This window comes from Grampus griseus, assembly GCF_964374135.1.
Source record: "Grampus griseus genome assembly, chromosome: 15".
NCBI lineage: Eukaryota > Metazoa > Chordata > Mammalia > Artiodactyla > Delphinidae > Grampus > Grampus griseus.
This window is the reverse complement of record NC_139009.1, coordinates 88,295,954-88,321,505: the sequence shown is the minus strand read 5'-3', so window position 1 is coordinate 88,321,505 and position 25,552 is coordinate 88,295,954. Positions and strand designations below refer to the sequence as shown.

Below are 25,552 nucleotides of genomic sequence, written 5' to 3'. Positions count from 1 at the left end.
GGAGCAGGTGTGCAGGGAACGTGTCACAGGGCAGCCCTCTTCCAACATTCAAGAGAGATCTGTGCGTGGGGCACACTTAGGAGAGCTTCGGTCATTTGGCCACCGGGGGGCGCCATGCAGATGGCTCAGAGGCGTCCCCGTCCTCCAAGTAGCGGGGCTCCTGTGGCCACCATGTGGAGGAAGCGGCTCCCAGGATGACAGTCGCCTAACCTGAGACCAGCAGGAGAGGCACTGGCTCCGGTGGGCCGGTGGTCCCTGGCCCTCAGGGCCTCTGGAAGGGGAGGCACGCCGCAGCCAGACACCCAAGTGCTGCTGGGTCTCAGGCAGAAAAGCCACAGGGTCAAATGCGATCCTGAAGTCCAAAACTCTTACAAGTGATTTAACTGTGCGTGTGTGTGCATGTGTGTGTATGTGTGTATATATGTGTTCGTGTATGCGTGTATGTGCAAGTGTGCGCGCATGTATATGTGCAGTGCGTGTGTGTATACGTGTGTGCATGTATATGTGTGTGCAGGTACATGTACGTGTGCGTGTGTATACATGTGCGTGTATGCGTGTGTGTATGATGTGTGTGTATGTATGTGTGCACGTGTGTGTAAGCACACAGGTGAATAAAACAGCCACATGATGGGTCCCCAGGGCTGCCAGTGGCCCTGTGGTACCATCCACGACAGGGGGGGCCGTCACCCGACCCGCCTCGTCCCAGGGCTGCCCCAGAACACCACGCGGGCAGGGGGCATGGCTCTGACGTCCCGGCGCCCCCGTGTCCAGCCCGGGCCGAGAACGCTGCGGGCACCGGATACGCGCCCCCGAGCGGACGTGCTGGAGGTCACGGGCTCGCCGGCGGGGGGCCCTGCGGGTGTTCTTCCTCCTGACGAGCACGTGCCATCAGTGAGCGCCTGCCTCGCGGACCCACAGGAGCCCCGGGAAGGGAGGGCGCAGGAGGCCGGCGGCTGCGGGTCTGGAGCCGGGCGCCCACACGCGGGGGGATTTCCTGTCGGTCCCCGTGGTCAGTCACCACCGGCTGCCCTCCCACTGACCTCGGCGGACGCTGCCCGCCCCAGACGTCCGCGTCCACACACCCCGTGGAGCGGAGCGCGGGCTCGGGGGCCGGTCCAGCCCCTCCGGGCCGCCCTGGTCTGTGGGCGCAGCCGAGGACCCACCGATGGGCCCCTCGCGGGCGGCGCGAGAGGGAGGACGCGCGCTGGGGTGGATCGGGGCCAAAAGCTCATGCTAAAGGAGCACGGGTTTGCTGGGGTTTCCCGGGCCTTTGCAAGCCCAGGCGCCGTGGGCAATCGCGCCCTGTTGCTTTTCGGGGCCACCGCTTTCCTCACAGCCCCCCTCCGCTCCTGGCTTAAATTCCCCTCCCCTAAGCACGGGTCACTTTCCACTCCAGTGACCCTCTGAACGACCGAGGCTCAGTCATTTCAGCCTTGCTGGGGGACCCCAAACATCTGAACTGTGGGAACACAATGCCCCCTGTCCCCCCACCGGCTGCGGGGGGCGGAGGGCACATCTCCAGAGAAAGGGGCCCTCGCTCCCAGCTGGGCCAGCCCTTCCCCTGCGACGCCCCAGCTCCCTGTGCAGCTGACCGCCCCCACCCTGCCTGCCCCTCCCCTGACACAGCTCACCCCGGCGGGCTGTGCACTGGACGCCGGGAGCCCAGGGCAGCCCCGGTCCAGTCCCGGCTTTGCGTTTGGCTCACCGAGTGTTTAGGATCAGTGCAAGAGCTGGTTTAAACTATTACAGTCCTCACAAAATATGATTCTGTTGCTGTTTTTATGGTGTGTCTGGATATTTTTAAATGTTTGCAAAAAAAACAAGTTTGAACAATCTTTAGCTCCCGATACGTCTCTGCTTGTTCACTGTTGGCAGGGCCACGCAGCTAACGGGATCTTGGCTCCCCGACCAGGGATTAAACCCGGGCCCGTTGGCAGGGAAGCGTGGGGTCCTAACCACTGGACTGCCAGGGAATTCCCTGCCAATACATTTTTCTTAAATGAGTAAAATCAACTTCACTTCCTGTTAACCCTTGCCTTGCCTTGGGAGACCCCAGGGACCAGCACAGGGCTCTCGGCTCCAGCTGACACGAAGAACCAACCAGGGAGTTCGATAAAATGTAGATGCGGGGCTCTGCCCTCAAGGGTTCTGATTCAGCAGGTCTGAGATGGTTCTGATCCAGAACCAAGGAAGTGATCAATTAGAAGCCGATGGTCACCTGTGCAACCAGGTAAGTGATTCCAGAAGACGGCAGACAGCTAAGACACAAGGAGGGGCCCAGCGTCGTGGGAAGGTGATCAAAGAAGGAGACTGTGTCCCCTACCTACTAAGTGCCTCAGCCCAGGGGACAGGCATGGGCTTAAAGTCGTGCTATGAAGTGCTGGGGTGCACGGGGGTGGAGATTCTGACCCGTGTGTCTGGCTGCCTAGCTGGCTCCCAGGCGAGGCTGCCCTCCCCAGTTGTACATTGGGTGGCAAGGGCCATCGTTTGAGCAGGAGCTCACCAGGCACAGCAGCCACGCCAGGCATAGGAATGGGTGGGAGCCAGGCCTGCAGGCATGAGAAGCTCCGGCTCTCACGCTACACACACACCTGGGTCTGCACTCTGCCTCCCATACAAACAATGTCCTTACGTTAGAGAAGGATTACAGGCGACGTTAGGGAAACAAGCACACCGGCACACACACACACACCCTGAAATAAAGTCACATCCTACTTTAAAAGAGTCATCTGGAAATCTAATATTAAAAAAAGAGACGTTCATTCATTATAGGAAAACTGTAAAACATTTTACAAATAATAAAATGATAGTGTCTGTCCCCAGAGGCCTTGTTTCATAAAATATTAATGCAAAAACTTGGCCAAAGGAAAAAAAATTTAAAGCTTAAATTAAGAAGTGTTGCCAGTTAAAAGTCAATTAAAATTATGGAAAATTATCTCTGAAATTAAAGGAAGTCAAAGAGAATAGAATTTGATTTATAAAATGTGACATTTAATTTTTCAGGGAGTCAATTCATTTCATTAAAACGAAGTTAACCTGTAACATGGCCTATGAGTGCCATGTCCTCACCATCATCTCCTCATTATCCTATGGTGATTAGGTGGAGAAATTACAACTAACATCACAGAAATACAAAGGAGTAACAAATTGCTACTATGAACAATTATACGCCAACAAATTCGACAACCTAGAGGGAATGGAAACATACAATCTTCCGAGGCTGAATCATGAATAGAAAAATCTAAATAAACCAAATACCAGTAACAAAACTGAATCAGTAATCAAAAAACTTCCCCCAAACAAAGGTCCAGGTCTAGGTGGCTTCACAGGTGAACTCTACCCAAGATTCAGAGAAGACTTATACCCATCCTTCTCAAATTATTCCAGAAAACTAAAGAGGAAGGAAACTCCCAAGCTCATTTTATGAGGCCAGCATTTCCCTGATACCAAAACCCGTCAAAGGCACCACACACACACACAAGGAAAACTATAGGCCAATATCCTTGATGAATATAGATGCCCAAATCCTCAACAAAATACTAGCAAACTGAATCCAACAATACATTGTAAGGATCATACACCATGTCAAGTGGGATTCATTCCAGGGATGCTAGGATGGTTTAACATATGTATATCCAACAATGTGATATACCACATTAACAAAACAAAGGATAAAAATCATATGATCATCTCAATAAAAACAGAAAAAGCATTTGACAAAATTCAACATACATTCATGATAAAAAGTCTCAACAAAGTAGATATAGAGGAACATAGCTCAACATAATTAAGGCCACATATGACAAACCCACAGCTAAATCATACTCAATGATGAAAAGCTGAAAGCTTTTCCTCCAAGATCAGGAACAAGACAAGGATGCCCACTATGTTCTTCAACATAGTACTGGAAGTTCTAACTACAGCAATTAGGTAAGAAAAGTAAATAAAAGGCATCTAAACTGGAAAGGAAGAGGTAAAACTGTCACTATTTGCAGATGACATGATACTATATATAGAAAATCCCAAAGACTCCTCCAAGAAACTCTTAGAACTAATAAGTGTATTCAGCAAAGTAGCAGGATACAAAACCAATATACAGAAATCTGTTGCTGATAATGAACTATCAGAGAGACAAACAGAGCAAACAATCCCAGGTATAATTGCATCAAAGGAATAAAATACCCAGGAATAGATTTAACCAAAGAGGTGAAAGACCTGCACTCTGAAAACCATAAGACACTGAGGAAAGTGACGGCAGATGATACAGATAAATGAAAGATATACCACGTTCATGGAAGAACTAAGGTCATTAAAATGCCCATACTACCCAAATCAGTCTACAGATTAAATGCAATCCCTATCAAAATTCTTATGGCATTTTCCACAGAACTAGAACAAATCCCCAAATTCATAGGGAAACATAAAAGGCCCTGAATAGCCGAAACAATCTTGAGAAAGAAGAACAAAGCTGGAGGTATCACAGTCTCTGATTTCAGGCTATACTACAAAGCGACGGTAGTCAAAACAGTATGTTACTGGCACAAAAAAAGCTCCGTAGATCAGTGGGACAGACTAGAGAGCCCAGAAATAAACCCACACTTATATGGTCAATTAATCTATGACAAAGAAGGCAAGAATATACAGTGGGGAAAAGACAGCCTCTTCAATAAATGGTGCTGGGAAAACTGGACAGCTACATGAAAAAGAATGAAAGTGGACCACCTTCTTACATCATATACAAAAATAAACTCAAAATGGATTAAAGACTTAAATGTGGGACCTGAAACTATAAGATTCCTAAAAACAGAGGCGTATGCTCTTTGACATCAGTCGTAGCAAGATTGTTTTGGACCTGTCACATCAGGCAAGGGAAACAAAAGCAAAAATAAACAAACAGAACTGCATCAAACTAAAAAGCTTTTGCATAGCAAGGGAAACCACCAACAAAATGAAAAGGCAACCTACTGAATGAGAGAAGATATTTGCAAATCATACATTCAATAAGAGGTTGATATCCAAAATATAAAGAACTCATACAACTTAATATTAAAAAAAACCCCAAACAACCCAATAAAAAAATGGGCAAAGGACCTGAATAGACATTTTTTCGAAGAAGACATACAAATGGCCAACAGACATATGAAAAGATGCTCAACATCACTAATCATCAGGGAAATGCAAATCCAAACGAAAATGAGGTGTCATCTCACACCTGTCAGAACGGCTATTATCAAAAAGAAAAGAAATAACAAGTGTTGGTGAGGGTGTAGAGAAAAGGGAACCCTTGTGCGCTGTTTGTGGGAATATAAATTGGTGCAGCCACTGTGGAAACAGTACGGAGGCTCATCAAGTAATTAAAAATAGAACTACCATACGATCCAGCAATTCCACTCTGGGTACTTATCTGAAGAAAACAAAAACAGTAATTAGAAAAAATATATGTACCCCTTGTTCACTGCAGCACTATTTACAATAGTCAAGATATGGAAATAACCTAAGTGCGCACTGATAGATGAATGGATAAAGAAGATGTGGTACATCTATACAATGGACAACAATGTGTATATATACACTCAGCCATAAAAAAATGAAATCTTGCCATTTTCGACAACACGGATGGACCTGGAGGGTATTATGCTAAGTGAAATAAGTCAGACAGAGAAAGACAAATACTGTATGATTCCATGTGTATGTGGAACCTAAAAGACAAGACAAATGAAGAAATAATCCAAAACAGAAACAGAGTCATAGATACACAGGACAAATTGTTGGTTGCCAGAGGGGAGGGGGTTGGGGGAGGAGAGAAATAGGTAAAGGGGATTAAGAGGTTCCAACTTCCAGCTATAAAATAAATAAGTCACAGGTATGTGATGTACACATAGGGGACATAGTCAATAGCACTGCAACAACTTTGTATGGTGACGGATGAAAACTGGTCTTCTCGGGGTGAACGTTTCATAATGTGTAAAAATATCAATTCACTATGTGGTATACCTAATATGATATAATATGGTATTTTAATTTTAACTTAGAAAAGTCTAAAGTCCAAAGTAAATATCATCTAAATCAGATGTGGGTGAGCTCGAGCTATGATTCATCCTGAGGCAGATTCCCTCTCCAGCTGTGAGCCTGTGACAGCAAGCTAATTACATCCTTCCCAAATGCAAAGGTGAGGGAGGCAGAAAATAGACATGCCCACTCCCAAAAGGAGAAATGGGAAGACGAGGGAGTGACAGGTCCAAAACGTAGCCAGGCACGCTCCACTAGGTCCCAAGCTGCAGAACAATCCTCCTTGGTCAACGCCTCTCCTCCAGGCCCACACCCCCGGCTTCGGTCAGAGGCCATCTCTGAACACTAGATCCCAAGCTGGAGAACAATCCTCCTTGGTCAACGCCTCTCCTCCAGGCCCACACCCCCGGCTTCAGTCAGAGGCCATCTCTGAATAGCCTTTGGGGCCCTTCATCCCTTTCCCGGTAGAAGAGTGCGTGTTTGCAGCCCAACGGCCCCGTGGACTGGTCCTGCAGAATCCAAGGGGCCCCACAGCCGTCCTGCCGCCACCCTGCTTCCTCTGACCCCCGAAGTTCAGGCTGGCAGAGTCCTCGGTGCTGTAATCCCACCTCTGTTCCTGGCTCGGCTGCGACGGCTGGTTAAGTGCATGAGTTGCACCTGTGGTCTCTTTATCAAATGGTGTGGCCACATCCCCGGCATCTCTTCAGAGCACGCCTTCTCATTTTGTGCAATATGGAGAGGCTAAGGGTCTCCCAGATGTCCAAGCTCCGGTCCTTTTTGGTTGACAATCAACTCATGTCTTTCCTCTTGCGTTTAACTGCCAGCCAGCAGGAGGAACCACGCCTCTCCTTCAGTGCTGCTGAGAAATGTCCTCAGCTAAATATCCAACGTGGACCTTCTACAAGACACGAGGGCACGGCTAGGCTGCTTCCTTTGCCACTTTCTAGCCAGGGCTGCCTTCCTTGCCGTTAGCAGCAGCGCGCTCCTCCTTCCACCTGGCCGTCCTTCAGCATTCACGCCCCTACCAGAGTCTGTTCACGATCCCTCGCGAAGGACCCTCGCCAGAACTGCCTTTAAGGCCAAACGTCAAGCCTCCCAGCCTCTCTCCGTCGCCTGTTCCAAAGTTGCTTCTGCATTTTCAGGCTTTGTAACAGAAGCCCCTGCCACACTCACGGAACCCAAATCTGTATCGGTTGCCTCAGGCGTCCATAACCAAGTACCACAGCCTGGGCGGCTTCATCCACAAGCCTGTCTTTTCTCGCCGTTCTGGAGGCTGGGGGTGCCAGTGCGGACGGGCCCTTGGTGAGGACCCTCCTGGCTTGCAGACGGTGCCGTCTGTCAGGTGGTCACATGCACTTTCCTCATGACCCATCTAACCCTAATTACCCCCCAAGGGCCCCCCCACACTGGGGCTTCAACTTATGAATTCTGGGGGGACACACACATCCAGTCTGAAAAGGCCACAGTTACCTCAACGAGAGAGAGGACATTCAAGTACAGAGAGACGACAGGGACGGACCCCGGTCTCTGGATGCAGAATCCCAGACTCTCTCCGGCCACCTCACCGCCTGTTCCCGTGGCCGCTGGTGCGTGACGCGGAGGCTTTGCTCGTCCTTCACCCTCCAGGCCCTACTCTGCCCCGTGCCCCAGGGCCTTACTCAGTGTTTGCTGAGCCTACCCGGTCCCCAGCCAGCCACCGGAACACAATCACACGTCCAAGGCTGACCCGGCCCCAACTCGCCCTCAGCTCAGGCTGGAGCTCCTTGGACCAAGCCCCACCTTCTCTGCAGAACGCTCTCCTGCCAGCCCTGGGCTCCCGCACCTGCTGTCCACCAGATGCTGGCGGTAACCGCACACATCACCCTCTAACTTATGAGCAGCAGCACCCTGCGTACCCCCATCTGGCCCAGAGATCACCCCATGTTCAATGAGGGTCATGGTGTGGCCTGCATTCGTCACCAGCCCCCACGGCAGGAAGCCTGAGCAATGGACCCTGGGTGCCACCTCGAGATCTAGTTCAGCCGCTCTGGGGCGGCCAGGTCACCTCTCTTGTGACCCCTGGTCCATCAGAGGAGCAAGCGCTGGCATCCCCGACTCCTCAATGTCCCACGGGCCGTCCTGGCCTCCCGCGGGCAGGACTGAGCAGCTCGCACCCTGGGGCCCAGCCCAGCCTGGCCAGCACCCCGAGAGGGCCCTGAACGCGGGATCAGAGTCTGGTCCAGCCTCTGCCGTGTAGCCCTGTGATGCTGTCACTGCGCCCGGGGCAGGACCAGGTACCCTGGGTGGTGTCACAAAGGCCATCACAGGGCAGGCGCCATGGCCGGTGCTCAGCGAAGGTGGGAGGCCTGTGGCCGTGTACGTTCCACAGGGGCCAGAGCCCAGGCCAGGACCCCATGCTGAATGACAGGGGCCACACCGCCTGGCCCTTCTCCTGCCTCCCAGCCGGGTGCCCTTGAACGCGTGCTTGCGTTTCCTGGGCCTCAGTTTCCTCACCTGTGGAGTGGGGGTAACGACGGCACCTGCCCGAGAGAGCTGTCTGGGGACCGGATGAAATAAGACATGTGAGACGTTAGCCTGCTGTCACCAGCACGCTCTCCGTCACCATGGTTACCACACAGCCTTTTGGAGCCTTCTTTCTACAACAGCCAGTCTGCCCAGTGATACACGAGTCTCCGTCCACAGCTACATCTTACTGTTTGGGGAGGAAAGTACCGCTCCTCAGCCCAAGGAACCGCACCAGGACCTTTTCCTTCTAAAGCAGCGGTCCTCACGCGTAGTGAGCTTGAAACCACATTTCCCACGTACTATGACGACACACGTGGTGGGACGGACCCTCCCCAGTGCTGTGCTGCAGGGGCCATCAGCAAACCCGGAGCAGGAAGGAGGATGGTCTGAACGTCTGTCCCTACCCAGATGTGTCACGTGCTGGGCCGTGAAGGACCTCAGGGGTCTGAACCAAGGTGGCTTCTGGGCTCTGTGAAGCCCCTGGATTTGCCAGGCTGGGCATGAGTAGCTTCTCAAAGCAGGTCATGCCCCTCCCCGGTGTTAAGAGGCTGATGGCATAATTCAACTGAGAAAAAAGGAGGTGAAGGGCAGTGGGTGTGCAGGTCTGACCAGCGGAAGGCATGGACGGGGCCGCGGGCCACCTGCACCCAGGCCGCTGCCGTGACATCAGCGGGAGCCGGAGGCCAAGGAGACAACAGAGACAACAGGGCGTACTCTGCTCTCAGTCTGAGAGCCCCAAACAGGAGGAAGCTGTGACAGACGAGAACTCAAGGAAAGAGGGAGGTCACATGTCACCCTGGGTGACGTGGCCAAGCGAAGCTTCCAGATGCGGCCACGGTGCTGTCTCTCCTCCCTCGACTGCCTCACGTGGCCCCTCTTGTAGGATCCGCGTCCCTGCCGTGCGCCAGGGCCTGCCATGGCTCCACCCGCACCCAGGGCTCGAGGACACCGCCAGCTCCCCCTTGAGCAGAGACCACGGAGGGGACGCATGAGTGTCTGACCAACAGCCGACTGACGTGCCGGCCAGCAGCCAGCGAGCGGCCCGCAGGTGGCTCCGGCCCGGCCGGCACAGCGTCCAGGCCTCCCTCCGCTCAGCCGAAGCCCAGCCCCGGAGCAGAATCACGACAACCCGATGGGGGATGTTCTCCCACACTGAGGTGCGGGAAGTTGTTGCGGCCTCTACGTGAGTTAACTTGAATTTTGTGCTGACTAAATGGCCTGTGTGTGACCTGTCAAACACACACTGCACGCCGGCTTTAATTATGAAAGAAAAGGGTGCCCTGACCAGAAGTAAAGAACGTCCATGTTATAATAAAGACTGGGGCTTCCCTGGTGGCACAGTGGTTAGGAATCCGCCTGCCAATGCAGGGGACACGGGTTCGAGCCCTGGTCCAGGAAGATCCCACGTGCCGTGGAGCAACTAAGCCCGCGAGCCACAGCTACTGAGCCTGTGCTCTAGAGCCCGCGAGCCACAACTACTGAGCCTGTGCTCTAGAGCCCGCGAGCCACAACTACTGAGCCTGTGCTCTAGAGCCCGCGAGCCACAACTACTGAAGCCTGTGCTCTAGAGCCCGTGCTCCACAATGAGAAGCCACCGCAATGAGAAGCCCACGCACCGCAACGAAGAGTAGCCCCCGCTCGCCGCAAATAGCGAAAGCCCGCGTGCGGCAACAAAGACCCAACACAGCCAAAAATAAATAAATAAAGTTATAAAAAGAAAAAACAATAAAGATGAAATGCCTCCCTTCCCGGGACGCCAGCGCTGGTCCCTCATCCACGGTAAGCCTCCCTCCCCAGGGGCCAAGGCCACGCTGACTCGGTACGTGCTGGTCTGTTGTTTTTTTCAACCTTGAAGGAAAGCATCCCTGGCCTGACGTTCTTTGTTCTGACGAGACACAAAACTGTGCTGAAAACCCTGCTTCTCCAGGGCAGCTCCTCAGGTTACCTGAGAGGCTGTCTTCTGGGCTAGAGTCCTCAGTCTGGCTCAAGGAAAACTTTCCTATCCCTAGCAGAGACTGTTTAATATTTTCATCACCAAAAGTGAAAGCTGTTCTACACAACTGAGGCTGGGTGTGTGTTACATGGCAGCCTTCACGAGATGCCGCCGAGATTCCCCGTCCCAGACCCAGCAGCAGGGTCGGGGTGCTGGCGGCCCTGCCCTCTGACGTGGCCTTACCCGGGAGCTTCCCAGGCACGCGCGCACACCTCGAGCACAGGCACGGCAGTTAGCAAGTGCGGGTGGAGAAATGAGAGCACCTCCCAACAGCCTTCTTTGGGATAGCTTACGGAAGTGCTGGAAGCACGCACAGGTAACAGATGAGAAGAATCCCGGGCGGAGGGAAGCCCAGAACTGGACTTCAGCGTATTTTTCTGGAAACACGAAGACCTCCAGACGACCTACAGCCAACCAGACCGCAGGGCCCCAAGATCCCAGGCCGCACCCCGATGGGGCCTCGGAAACTGGAAGGCCCGCCTGGATTCGGAGGCAGGACGCATTGCCAGACGCCCGGGGACTCCAACCACGCAGGTCTGAGAGCATCAAAGGAGCGGAGCCGGAGCCGCAGGGACAGGTGCGATGCTGAACAAGACCGTCCGCGGCTGCTCTGGGCCACTCCTCGCGCCAGGCGGCTCATCTCCCCTGTGCCTCGGAGCCCCCGCGGCCCTCCCCTCGCTGTCAGGGATGGAGCACGCAGGGGTCTCTCCCTACGGGCCTCTCTCAGCCTTGTAACCGTCCCAGTAGCATCACTGGGGGTGGGCAGAGCAAGCAGGGCCCCTCGGGTGGAGAGGTGTCCTCTGCAGGCCCACCCGGAAGGACGGTTCCATGGGGCTTGAATCCCATCGTTTCAGTCTCCACCTCCTGCGGGGAGAAGCCCTCAAGGAGGCGGAGGGCAGCCGCCCGCCCGCCACGTGTCCGGTTGGAAGGGGGCCCTCAGCAAGGCGGGCACAGCGTGAGGCTGACCCACAGGGCCTCCTGATTCTTTCTGACAGGCAGAGGCTGACGCGCTCTTTGGCGGGAAGGCTGTGCCTTTGTGGAGGAGGGGGGAGCGACTTTCTCTCCTCTGGGTCAGGTCCCAGCAGCCACCACGTGATGTGGGCTTGTGCCCCTCGAGGCCCCCACTTGGGGAAGGATTTCCAGCCTCCCTCAGCCCTTGCACAGCAGAGCCAAGCTTCACACGAAAGGTCAGGGACTTGTGCGTTGGGTCTCACTGTCTGAGCCGTTGGAAGAATCCCAGCACCTCGCTTCGGGTTACATTACAGCTGCCAGGGACTTGTCTGAACGTGAGCTCATTTGACCTGCACCCGAGTCCCCAGGGGCTCCAGGCCGGCAGCCTTGGTGTCCCCTGAGGATGTGGCACCTCGGATGCTGGCAGGCCTGGCGTGAGCGAGAGCTGGGCAGGCTTCTCTGCAGTGGGACCTTCTGGAGCCTTCTCTGTGCCAATAAGCTCATCTTTAAATTTAAATTTTATCTTGTAGGAACACGTAACGAGAAATGTCCTCTTTTAGCGAGTTTGTAAGTGACCACGCTGCCTGGTAGACACCGTAGGGGCATTCACCGTAGGGACAGTCATCGGTGGATCTCTAGAAATAACCCACCTTGCTTCACCGAAGCTTTATCAATGACCTTAAGTTTCAGTAAAGCAAGCCAAGTTCTAATAAGCTGGGTTTTCCTGCAGCAGTTTTTTATTTATTTATTTGTTGGTGGGCCTGGGGCTCTTCTGAAAATGAAGGGAGGGTTCTGACGATTTGGAAAGGTAACATCCACCCAGCCCGGTGCAGGGAGGCCCCGAACACTGCTCACAGCTGCTCTGCACACCGCCGGCTCCCCGCGAGGGTGACCCTGCGGCCAGGAGACGCTCGCGACCACGGGTGGAGATATTTCTGGCTATTGCGGCGGGGGTGACGTGAAGCTGGCATCCTGCAGGTAGAGGCCGGGGCTGATCCAGGCCCTCCAGTGCAGGACTGCGCGGGCATCAGGCTCCCTCCCGACAGCGGCCGGGGGCAGATGCTGGCCGGTGGCCTTCGGCACCCAGGCCGCCTCGCATCCCATGCTCCCCCACCCTTGGCTCCGCGACCTGGGGGCTCAGGTGCTGAACCTGGAGAGTGGGGGCCGGTGGACCCTTTGTATGGGTTTCCTCGGGGGGTGAGGAGGTGAAGAGAGAATGATCCAGGAGCCCTTGCAGAGCCACAGAGAACACTGGAAGGTGCTAGTCTGCTTCTGGGACGCGGGGACGGGGCCAGCTGGGCCGGCTCTGGGAAGGCCGCAGAGCTCTCTGGAGTCGCCCCACCCCGAGCGCTAGGGTCCCCAGGTCTCCAGAGCCATCCACGGCCCTGTCTCCTGCGGCAGCAAAGAAGTATCTGCGGCACTTTGGACAAGGGACAGGGCCAGGCCCCGACGCTGTCCAGGGAGGGCCCCACATCTCCCCTGCTCCCAGCGGGCTGCCCGTGGTTCTGAAGCCGACGACGCAGGCCCAGTGCCGTTCTGACTGAAATCCCACCCCCAGGCCAGCACGGGCCTTGCTCGCAGTGCCACGTGTCCTGCTCTTGGTTGTGCCCATGTTTTCCATCAACAGGGTGCCCCATCCACCGTGGAAACAGCCCCCCGCCCCGAGCCCTGCTAGGACCTCACCAGGCAGACATCCACGATCAGCTCGTACCCAAGCGACTCCCAGAAAACAAGGGCTTTCTTTCCTCGACCAGCCTGACACACAGCCATCAGACTCACACTTCAGCCCCGTCCTCCTGGCCCGAAAGGGCAGCCACAGACAGTGTGCCCGCACCCACTGCCCCGGGGAGTGGCCGGGGTCCTGTGCTGGTGGGCAAAAAGCACGGATTCTTGGCGGCCGCGGCCCCAGCACCTGCGTCTCTGAACACCCGCCGGCCCTGCCCTGTCCATCTCAAGTGGGAGCCACACCCCAAAACCAGGGTGATGAGTCCAAACAGAGGCATGGCAGGTTCCCCCGGCACCATGGCCCAGTCCAGGACCGCACTTCCCGCATCTCTGTGGACCTTCTGACCCCGAGGGGGGCTGCTCTAGGGTGTGGGGATGTGATCCCCCAGGAGCAAGGGTGGCTGTGTGATGGGGTCGAGCCACACACGTCAGCGGTTAGGAGCGAGGGGACAGAAGGTGCACCCCAAATCGTGTCTCTGTGGCATGAGGATTAATTTATTATGATGATTATATATATAAATATGATTCACTTATGATTCTAAGGCCCAAAAGACTCAGGAAGAGCGTTCCCCTAACTGCCTAAAAGAATGTAGATGGAGGACCTGTTCCAGGAAGGGGGAGTCACCACAGGTAACTGTAGTAAAAACTGCTGAAACTTCTGTGTCCACGGTTCCTGCCTGGCCCAGCAAACACGCATTCACCAAACGTTTGCTTTTCCGTCTCCATGTGAATTGCCTCCCTCCCGCTCTGAGTCCCAAACTCCCATCCCTGACATACTCCTTCGTCTCGAGCTGAGGATGGGATTTAAGGTGAGGGCTTCCACCACTGGGGGAGTTCGTTTTCCTGGGTCTCTCCCATGCGCACGCTTTAAAATTTTTCTTATTTCCTCCTGTTGATCCGTCGCCTGTCAATTTAATTCTCAGATGTGCCAGAAGGACCTGAAGGGAGAGGACAACGTCTTCCCCCCGACAGGAGACACCCCAGGAAAGAGGCGTCGGGGGCTAAGGCGGTGGATGAGCCCCACCGAGAGGGGGGCCCAGGGCTCCCAGACAGGCGTGCTCAGGACTCTCGCAGGGGCAGCCGAGCCGGGGTGCCGGGGGTGGGGGGGCACACACCCCCTTCTCTTCACTGGCACCGCAGTCCCCTATCCCCGCCAGCCCTGTTTGCGCTTGTAGCCCCGACTGGGAGCCGTCTCCTCCCTGGACCTTGGTGAGCATTTCCGGGAGTTCATTTCTCCCTCGCCTGCTGTCCCCTCACACGTGTGCTGCTTTACCTGCCCCCACATGGAGCCCCCCCCCCCGCCTCGTATTCATGCTGGTGCAGGTGCCGGCACCTTGTAAGCGGCCTGCGCCCACCCGCAGCTGCCCCCACGGCCAGAGGGAGGGTCTGGCACAGGCAGGGCTCCGTCTCAACCCCAAGCCCCCAGAGGAGCCTGGCTGCAGAACGGCCGGACCGGACCTCTGGGTGGCGCTCACGTCTCCAGGCAAGAAGCCGGCCTCTGGACGACGCAAACTCCCCCAGGGCTGAGACACGGTTAACGGGCTTTGACGCAGTTAAATGAGGGAGGATTAAAGCGCTGAGCTTTCACTTCTTTACAGATTCTTCTGGACTCAGCCCCCGAGAAGCTGCGGCAGCAGGTCCTGTTCCTTTGCCATCTCATCCAACGCCATCATCTTTTCACTGAAGCAGGAAGGCCTGTTACCTCAGTAGAATTTAGAGCGTAACATTAATTTCTTTAAAATGGCTTCGGAGGAGGTCAGGCCAAAAGGCAGAGACGAGAAGCCAGAACAGCCCTCTGGCTCCAGGCTGTGTCCGGGCTGCTTTCGGCTTCGTCCTGTAGGACAACCTTGCCTTGAATGTACATTTCCAACAGGCCTCTGCTTGTTTTCTGTAGAATAAATGTGGAGCTATCACGAACTATTAGATTAAATGCAATGCGTTCACATGAAATCTCTGTAAAATCTGGTATCCTTTGGAAAGGGTCTGGAACGGAACATGAAAGATAAACACGTCATTATCTACTCGGGTGTGCCAAGCTCATGTGCTTCTGAATAGTTTTTTAAACAAAACAGATGGGTAGAAATCACCTCATCCAACCAGAAAGGCAGCAGCAGGCCCGTCAGTTCCATACGGGAGGGGCTTTGTCAAGGGGATGCAGGATTTTGGAGGGTCACTTAGGAATCTACGCTATTATCTCCATTAGCCCCGACGGGCAGCCCTGCAAGCTCTCAGGGAGACTGGGATTTCCTTCCTGAACTGTGTGTGCTTCTTCAGACAGGCTGCTTCCAGGAAATGTGAGATGACACCCAGCCTGGGCACCGGCTCGGAGATGCAGGTTCAGAGGCCGCTGCCCGCTGCACGCAGCCCAGACCCGGCTTGGCAGCTCCGCCCTGAAAAGGGCCCTGCCTGGCTTCCATCCGGTCCTAAATTTCTCTAAGGAGCCGCCATCATGACCGCATGCCTGGTTGTCGTTATCACATTAAAACGATTGGGAAAGGATGGAGATTTGGAAGAAGCCGAGGTGTCAGAATCCAGGTGAACTCAGCTCAACCAGGGGCTCGAGGCGGCCCTTCCCTGGGCTGCCGATCTAACCAGGGAGGAAATGGCCCACCTGGGAGACAGGGTCACAGGACTGGAGAGTTGCGGCATCCACTTCACCCTTCTTGAGCAGTCCTAGCAACAGAGGGTGTGGGGAAAGTGTAACTAGAGCTGCTCCAGTGCCAAAGGGTGGGGTGAGCTACCCATGGGTTATGGGTTAGTTTATCTTCTACGACTCGACTCTTGGGGCCGTTTCTACTGCCAGCTGCTGGTGGGCGAGTGACCCTGACGCCCAAGGAGACGGGAGGAACCCCCAAGTGAACCGGCAGGACGTGGGGGACTGAGGGGGGAGGAGAAGTGGAGGCCAGACAGGGTCGGCGCCCCTGAGGCCGGGGAGATCAGGAGACGTAGGCAGGAGGGGCCTCCGAGAGGAACAGGACAGGAGAGGAGGGCGATCGCCTGGCCCACTTGAGCCCAGGGAGCCTGCTGGGCTCCCAGGTGAGGTCTGCTGCCCTCTGAGACCAGGGGTGGGGGGCACGCCTGGGCCCCTTCTGTTCCTTGAGCCTAAGCCCCACCCCTGACACCCCCAGGAACTTTTCCAGCCCTGTGGGTCCTGAGTACTGGCCCCACCCACCACCCAAACCTCCTCCTTGCTTAGGCCCCGCCCTCCACAGCCAAGGCCTTCGCCCCCCTCCCCCTTTTTTTTTCTTTTCCCTCCTCCTCTTTTTTACTATTGTGGTACTGTGGTACCTTCCGGTTGTTGATTCATCTATATTTTTATTTTTATATCTTTTCTAGCATATCTGTTAGTTTCCTAGTCTAATTTTATTTTTTACTTTGTTATTGTTCTTTTTTTCTTTTTTTTTTTTTGCCGCCCCAGGCAGCTTTTGGGATCTTGGTTCATGAGCTGAGGGTCAGGCGAAGCTCCTGCAGTGGGAGCTCCCAGTCCAAACCACTGGACTAACAGAGAACCTCAGGCCTCAGGGACTATTCATCAGAGTGAGGTCTCACAGAGGTCCTCATCTCAGCATCAAGACCCAGCTCTACCCAACAGCCTACAAACTCCAGTGTTGGAAGCCTCAGGCCAAACAACCAGGAAGGCAGGAACACAATCCCACTCATAAAAAAATAAAAAAGAGACAGCAAAAAACTATGTCACAGATGAAGGACCAAGGTAAAACCTACATGACCAATTAAATGAAGAGGAAATAGGCCACCTACCTGACAAAGAATTCAGAGTAATGATAGTAAAGATGATCCAGAATCCCGGAAATACAATGGAGGCATGGACTGAGAAAATACAAGAAATGTTTAACAAAGATCTAGAACTAAAGAATAAACAAACAGAGATGAACAACACAATAATTGAAGTGAAAAATACACTGGAAGGAATCAATAACAGAATAACTGAGGGAGAAGAACGAATAAGTGAGCTGGAAGAAAGAATGGTGGAAATAACTGCTGAGGAGCAGAATAAAGAAAAAAGAATGAAAAGAATTGAGGACAGTCTCAGAGACCTCTGGGACAACACTAAACGCACCAACACTTGAATTATAGGGGTCCCAGAAAAAGAAGGGAAAAAGAAAGGGTCTGAGAAAATATTTGAAGAGATTATAGCTGAAAACTTCCCTAACATGGGAAAGGAAATAGTCACCCAAGTCCAGGAAGCACAGAGAGTCCCATACAGGATAAACCCTTGGAAAAACACACCAAGACACATACTAATCAAACTAACAAAAATTAAATTCAAAGAAAAAATATTAAAAGCAGCAAGGGAAAAACAAAAAATAACATTCAAAGGAATCCCCATAAGGTTATCAGCTGATTTTTCAGCAGAAACTCTGCAGGCCAGAAGGGAGTGGCAGGATATACTCAAAGTGATGAAAGAGAAAAATCTACAACCAAGATTACTCCACCCAGCAAGGATCTCATTAAGATTCGACAGAGAAATCAAAAGCTTTTCAGACAAGCAAAAGCTAAGAGAATTCAGCACCACCAAACCAGCTTTACAACAAATGCTAAAGAAACTTCTCTAAGTGGGAAACACAAGAGAAGAAAAGGACCCACAAAAACAAACCCAAAACAGTTAAGAAAATGGTAATAGGAACATACATTATCAATAATAACCTTGAATGTAAATGAATTAAATGCCCAACCAAAAGACACAGACTGGCTGAATGGATACAAAAACAAGACCCATATATATGCTGTCTACAAGAGGCCCACCTCAGACCTAGGGACACATACAGACTGAAAGTGAAGGGATGGAAGAAGATATTCCATGCAAATGGAAATCAAAAGAAAGCTGGAGTGGCAGTACTCGTATCAGATAAAATAGACTTTAAAATAAAGACTGTTACAAGAGAGAAGGAGGGACACTACATAATGATCAAAGGATCAATCCAAGAGAAGGTATAACAATTATAAATGTTTATGCACCCAACATAGGAGCACCTCAATACATAAGGCAAATGCTAGCCACCATGAAAGGAGAAATCGACAGTAACACAATAGTAGTAGGGGACTTTAACACCCCACTTACACCAATGGACAGATCATCCAAACAGAAAAGAAATAAGGAAACACAAGCTTTAAATGACACAATAGACCAGACAGATTTAATTGATATTAATAGAACATTCCACCCAAAAGTGGCAGGATACACTTTCTTCTCAAGTGCACACGGAACATTCTCCAGGACAGATCACATCTTGGGTCACAAATCAAGCCTCGGAAAATTTAAGAAAATTGATATCGTATTAAGCATCTTTTCTGACAACAACGCTATGAGACTGGAAATCAATTACAGGAAAAAAACTATAAAAAACACAAATACATGGAGACTAACCAGTGCACTACTAAATAACCAAGAGATCACTGAAGAAATCAAAGAAGAAATTAAAAAATACATGGAAACAAGTGGCAACAAAAACACGATGATCCAAAACCTATGGGACGCAGCAAAAGAAGTTCTAAGAGGGAAGTTTAGAGCAATTCAACCTCACCTCAAGAAACAAGAAAAATCTCAAAGAAACAATCTAACTGTACACTTAAAACAACTAGAGAAAGAAGAACAAAGAAAACCCAAAGTCAGTAGAAGGAAAGAAATCATAAAGATCAGAGCAGAAATAAATGAAATAGAAATGAAGAAAACAATAGCAAAGATCAATAAAACTAAATGCTGGTTCTTTGAGAAGATAAACAAAATTGATAAACCCTTAGCCAGACTCATCAAGAAAAAAAGGGAGAGGATGCAAATCAATAAAATTCAAAATGAAAAAGGAGAAATCATAACTGACACCACAGAAATATAAAGGATTATAAGAGACTACTACAAGCAATGCTATGCCAATAAAATGGACAACCACAAAGAAATGGACAAATTCTTGGAAAGGTACAATTTTCCAAGACTGAACCAGGAAGAAATAAAAAATATAAACAGACCTGTCACAAGTAATGAAATTGAAACTGTAATTAAAAATCTTCCAACAAACAAAAGTCCAGGACCAGATGGCTTCACAGGTGAATTCTATCAAACATTTAGAGAAGAGCTAACACCTATCCTTCTCAAACTCTTCCAAAAAATTGCAGAGGAAGGAACACTCCCAAACTCATTCTACGAGGCCACCCTCACCCTGATACCAAAACCAGAAAAAGATACCACAAAAAAGGAAATTATAGACCAATATCACTGATGAACATAGATGCAAAAATCCTGAACAAAATACTAGCAAACAGAATCCAACAGCACATTAAAAGGATCATACACCACGATCAAGTGGGGTTTAACCCAGGGATGCAAGGATTCTTCGATATATGCAAATCAATCAATGTGATACACCATGTTAACAAATTAAGGAATAAAAACCATATGATCGTCTCCATAGATGCAGAAAAAGCTTTGGACAAAATTCAACACCCATTTATGATAAAAACTCTCCAGAAAATGGGGATAGAGGGAACCTACCTCAACATAATAAAGGCCATATACGACAAACCCACAGCAAGCATCATACTCAATGGTGAAACACCGAAAGCATTTCCACTAAGATCAGGAACAAGACAAGGATGTCCACTCTTGCCACTCTTAAAGATTTGTGCTCAGAAAACTATGAAACACTGATGAAAGAAATCAAAGATGACATAAACAGATGGAGAGATACACCATGTTCTTGGACTGGAAGAATCAACACTGTGAGAATGACTCTACCACCCAAAGCAATCTACAGATTCAATGCAATCCATATCAAACTACCAATGGCATTCTTCACAGAATTAGAACAAAAACTTTTACAATTCGTGTGGAAACACAAAAGACCCTGAAGAGCCAAAGCAATCTTGAGATTGCTGACTCCATTTGCATGAGAGACTGGAAAAAAATCTCCCGTGTCTTTATGAGGACACAGTGATCACGGAAGGCGGCACCAGTGGTGGAATTCCGCACAAGAGAATCCAACCTGAGGTGGGATCACCCGTGGCCCCTCGGACACACTGGACATCCACCTTACACACCACCGGCGAGCTCTCGTGGCTGCCCTGGGTGTCCAGGTGTGAAATCCACCCCCATCCTGATTAGTTACAGTAACTTCTGCCCTCTGGGGAGAGCTACAGAACAGCTATTACAGGTGATTCACAAATTCTTTTCCATTTCTAGAGTTTATTGCTATTTTAAAAATGAATTTTGGTTTATTGTTTTGCAGCAGAAACCCAACTTCTGACTGGAATAGTTTTCTTGGGCGCCATCCATCCTTCATGCTAAATGTCAGGTGTGAAACTGACAACTTAAAAAAACCCTTTCTACCCGTGTTTCTTGGTGGACAAATGAAATGGAGCGTCCGGCGAGGAGATGAACATGTACCATTTCACAAACAGAAAGCCAGCTAACCTGGCTTCATCTCGAGTAGCCTACGCGTCTTGATTTGGCGACATTAAGTGTCCTTTTTCTGAAACTGCAAAATCAAATCTCCTTTTAATTTTTCCTTAGAAGCCTTGGGGATACAAGTTTTACATCTGTATCTATCCCACTAGTCTATGGGATCTGGCCTTCAATGAACTGTCACATCCCTAAGAATGATCTCTAATAGTCTTGTCCAAATACCTGTGCGAAGTATGCATGAGATTAACTCACTTCCTGCCTCCAAACCCCGGGGTGGGAGACGCCATCGTGCCATCTTACTGATCGGGAAAGCGCGGCAGGGGGCGCTCGCCGAGTCCCCACGGCAGGCTGCCTCGTCCCAGCCTCACCTCCGTACTCACTCATCCATTTGCGCCTTCTTTCTCCAAATGCAGGTCTCACCTGTCCTGTAGTCGTTATGGCTCCTGCTTCCTCCCCCATCCCCCGCTGCACCCTGCACACCTGGGCACCCAGCAGGAGAAGCTGCCCATCAGGGCCCAGGAGAGGGTGTGGGCCCTCACTGGGCAACAGGGCCTGGCTTTACCCCCAGTGGTTACTAGCTGCCTGACCTTGGACCCTCATGTGCACATCTGTGCCCGGAAGGGCTCACCAGCACCGCACCAAGCTGAGACCCAGAAGTAGCTGGATTGAATCTCAGCCCAGGACAAAGGTCAAGGGGAGTAAAAGGAGAAGTGGGGGTGGCCAGGCCTTCCCGGGAGAGAGCAAAGGAGAAGGTCCCAGGCTGCCTCTGAGCTCTCTGCTGCCCCAGGAGGCCCCGTACCGTCCCACTCAGGGCCTGTGCCCTTGTCACAGGGAGGGACGCTCCAGTGGCATATCCCCTCCAAAAAGAAGCTGCCTGTAAAACCTCTGATGTCGCTGTTTTGACAGCTGGGATTCGTGCTTTCAGGATGGGCTCATTTTCTGCCTGAAGATGACTCACCCACCACATGCCGGCTCTCCTCCTCCCACAGAGGGCAGTCCGGCCACAGGGAGTTGAGGGGAAGGCCTGAAGTCGCCGGGGCTCCAGCGGCCCAGGGCATTCAGCAAAGGGCCCTCCGCCCTGCCAGGGCGCCAACCCCAGCGCCGGTGCAGGCTGCCCAGCACGCGTGTCCCCAGGAGGGCGCAGGCTTCCATCGACCACAGCTGACCGGATGACCGCCAGACTTCTCAGCGACTCATTCATGAAGCGGATGGGGTTCCCAAAGCCCTTGAGAACGTGCCACCTGGGCCGTGGGCTCAGCGGAGCTTCACGCGTAATCTGATTCCACTGCAGCCACACCTGAGGTGCAGCACTGATCGCGGGGCTCCCCGTGTCTGGGCCTGCCCTCCCCCAGGAGATCAGCGCGAGGACGGGGCCTGCAGTGGACTCCAGTCCTGGTGCGGTCAGACCCAGCCCACTCCCCCCTGGGTTTAAGGTCTGCAGGACGCCTCCCCACCCCCGCTGGTGATCATGCGGGAAAGCACTGCCTGTCTCAAAGCTGGAAACACGCTGGCAGCGACCGATACGCGGTTACAGAGCGACGGCAGCCCCCTCCCAGTCCACACGATAGAAACAGCACGGGCAACGGCCTGCTTAGTGCGGTGAGGCTCGGCGGGGGAAACAACTTCACAAACCAGCGGATCTTCGCTTTAGGAAAAGCGGCCTGGTTGCTCTCAAAGCTTCATCTGCAAGATTTCTTCAGAGTGCACATTCCTGAGTGTCCACTAAACGTATCATTGTAACCCTCCTATGGCATATACACACACTTCTAACCGGGGCGTGTGGTTACTAAAGGGCCGTTCCCCCGCACACCCATTTCCACGAGGTCCCGACGGCAGGCAGGCCCGCCCGCCACCGTCCTGGCCGTCAGCCCAAACCCGTCCCCCAGAGACTCAGCCACAAAGGCCACACCTTGTGAGTGGGCTCGGCCGCGCGGTTCACTACTGCGGGCCCCCTACAGCTGCACTCGAGTCGTGCGGAACCGGAAGGCAGACACCCCAGCTCACAGCCCCCTTTCCTGGGCTGACCTCAGGGCCTCCTGCCAGCAGTTACCCTGGACTTGCCACCCCTCAGCTCCTGGACGAGCCAAAAACACCGGAGGTCACGGCCTCATGGGGATGGGGAGGCCACCAAAGTCAGCGCCCTGGATCCCAGACGGCACTGAGACTGGAGTTAGGCTGGCTCCACTGCCAGTGCTCTGGGACCCCAGGCAAGTGGCAGCACCTCTGAGCCTCAGGAGGACCACCCAAAATGAACATTTCAACGCAGACACCTTTAGAGGCTCTTCCCAGTTCCCACGTGCCACTACTTTGCGAAACGGAGACTCGCTCATCCATCAGCAGAAAGTTAACTTTCTCCTGGCCCGTAAAGAATTTCCCACAAGTCACAGGAGTGAAACTCTCCTGGCAGCAGTTTTTCTGACACTTGTCAGTCAACAAATGTCACCAGGCCTTCTATGCACTCAGCATCCTCCAGGATCTGCCAGTCAGAGCCCTGAGACTACCTGAAATAAGTTTTAAATCAGGACTGAGCACAAAACAACAGATGCCCCCAAATACGCAGACCCCTCCTGTGTGCTGGACCTGCCGACCTCCTGCTGCGCCTCCTACTCTGTCTAAAAGCACGCTGGTCCAAACCCACTAAGCTGGTTTCATAACGCATGACGGGTGTTTCTAACTTGGGGCCACAAGGAAGACCCTCAGCACGCTGGTGCCACGGAGAGCACGGCCAGAGTCAGGCTCCAGCAGGAGGTCAGCGGGAAGGCGGGGACACAGGGGCGGAGGGTGCGGTGAGGGCCCCTGGTCAGGCCTGGCCCCACCATGCCCCCGCCGGGCAGCCGCGCTGACGTGAGCCGCCTGCCCCCCCCAGTGGCTCTGGGGCTCCCCAACTTCAGGCCACCTCCTCTGGCCTGTGCTTGGGCTACAGCTCCCAGGAGGCCTCCCAGTCCCAAGGCGCCCCTGCTCCCCGGCCTCAGGCCCGTCGACCAGTGCCCAGAGCTCTGCCTGGCCCGGCGCCTGCCGTGTGACAGACAAGCGAGTGGGGAGTGACGTCCAGCTGGCCGGTCAGGAGGGCTCTAGCGCCAGATGCTCTCGGCTGCAGGGTGACCGCGAGCTGCTTCCACCTTCCTGGGGGCCCAGGACTCCCCTTTCTGGTGAGTTTCCCTGGAGTCACCCCAAGGGATAAGGATCCCCGCCACCTGGTGCTAATGTGCTCATAAAACCTCGAAGACAGGAAACAGCCGCTGAGGGACATGAGAGGTGAAATCTGGTAGTTGTTTCAAGCACAAAATAGATTTTCTAAGTGCAAAAGCGTTAACTGAAATCCTACGGAGCACCTTCTTAAAAGGCTTCCAAGATTTGGTTCCTACTCTGCGATTTCTGGGTGCCACAAAGATGACCCCAAAAGCAGGATCCCTCCTTCAGAAGCACTAGATCCAAGTCCTTCAACGGGAAGATATGACTCCCACCCGCTGCACTTTGCCAAGATGAAACCTCCCTGTCTCCACTCCCGGGGCCTCCCCCACGCCCTGGGGCCTCTAATCTTTCCACCCCTGGGGGCTGGGGGATCCCGCACTGACGGCTGCCCCGAGGGTCTGCTTCAGACTGGCAGCTTCGAAGTACTTGTACTTCCAGGTCTCCTCGGAAGCACCGGCCCCTCCCATCCAGGGCCAACCCAGGCAGACCCATCCCCAAGCAGAACAGATGCCTGGTTGGGCCAAGGGACCCAGGTTCCGGGAGAGTCTGCAGTGCTGGATCAGAACCAGCCCCCCCAGGCCCCCCGCCCACCCCCGGCTCCACACTCCGCCCTGCATTCCCTCAACCCTGTGGGCTGCAGGGCCGTGGTCACAGGCTCACTGCAGCCCCCAGAGCTGCTCTGTGCCAGCGGCCCGGCTGCAGGGCAGGCCCTGCAGGGAGCGGGTGCGACCAGGCCGGGGAGCGGGGGCGGGCGTGCGGGAAGAGCGCTGGGAGAGCAGCTGGGGGGTGCACACGCTGGCTCAGGGCCCTCCTGCCGCACGTGAGTCTCTCTGACCCCCACCCCCCGAGGCTGAGCAGGGCCCACGTGCAGGGCCCGCCTGGAGCAGGGCTGACAGGCCCGACCCCCAGGGGCATAGCTAGCGATGCCCGCCTGCCAGGGACCCCCAGCAGCACCTCCACAAGCAGGGCTGCCGCGCTCGGAGGGCCGGATGGGATTTCAGCGGAGCTCGGCACCGGGAACGCAGGCGCTGAGGTTCGGGTCTCTGCGGACGGTGCAGGTGGAGCTCACTGCCTTTTCCTGAGGAAAATTCAGTAACAGAAACAGCCTGGAGAATACTGCCAATTACCTTAAAAAGCCTTTTGCCGTAACTAAACACGTGTGCGTCTACGATGGGCTCACCCAGGGGCAGATGGGAAGCAGCCCGCTGCGCTCTCAGCGGGTGAAATCTGTGGTCTGGTCTCAGGGGGCAGGGGCAGCCCAGGGCCCCGCGGGCAGGCCCCTGGCGCCCAGCTTGCCCCGGCTTCCCTCCAACGGCCGCCGCCAGCCCTGCTGCCAGAAACGGCAGCTGCGGCACTTTGCACTTCACTCTAAATTGGGAAAAATTCACCTGGGGGTGCAGGAGGGAGAACACCCACAGGCGCCTTTTCACACCACTGCTTCTCGCTGTGTCTGACAGGTGAGAAAAGCAAGCCACACAGATGACGTGCTTGTCTCCCGGCTTTGACGCTGCCAGTCACGGCTGCACCTGCGGACACCTGCCCACTTCTTGCCACCAGATCCAAGTCACCTCTGCCGAGAGCGCGGCGGGAACCCCACACCCCCAGCTCGGCTGGCACGGGCTGCTGCATGGCCGACCCGGAGCCGCCTGAGCTGAGGTGACGCGGCTGTTCCTCGTTAGGCGGGAGCTGCTGGCAGAGCGCGGGCCTCGAGCGAAGCCAAGTGCCCCTAAGAGCGGAGCCAGCGACCACGGAGGAGGGCGGAG

The 25,552-nt window shown here is 53.5% G+C and overlaps 1 protein-coding gene across 1 annotated transcript in view; it reads right to left on the bottom strand.

The window, feature by feature from the left end:
* The window catches only part of SH3RF3 (SH3 domain containing ring finger 3), a gene marked incomplete at its 5' end in the record, with an annotated part of 205,885 nt that overhangs the window by 8,937 nt on the left and 171,396 nt on the right, over positions 1 to 25,552 (bottom strand). The window lies entirely within an intron of this gene.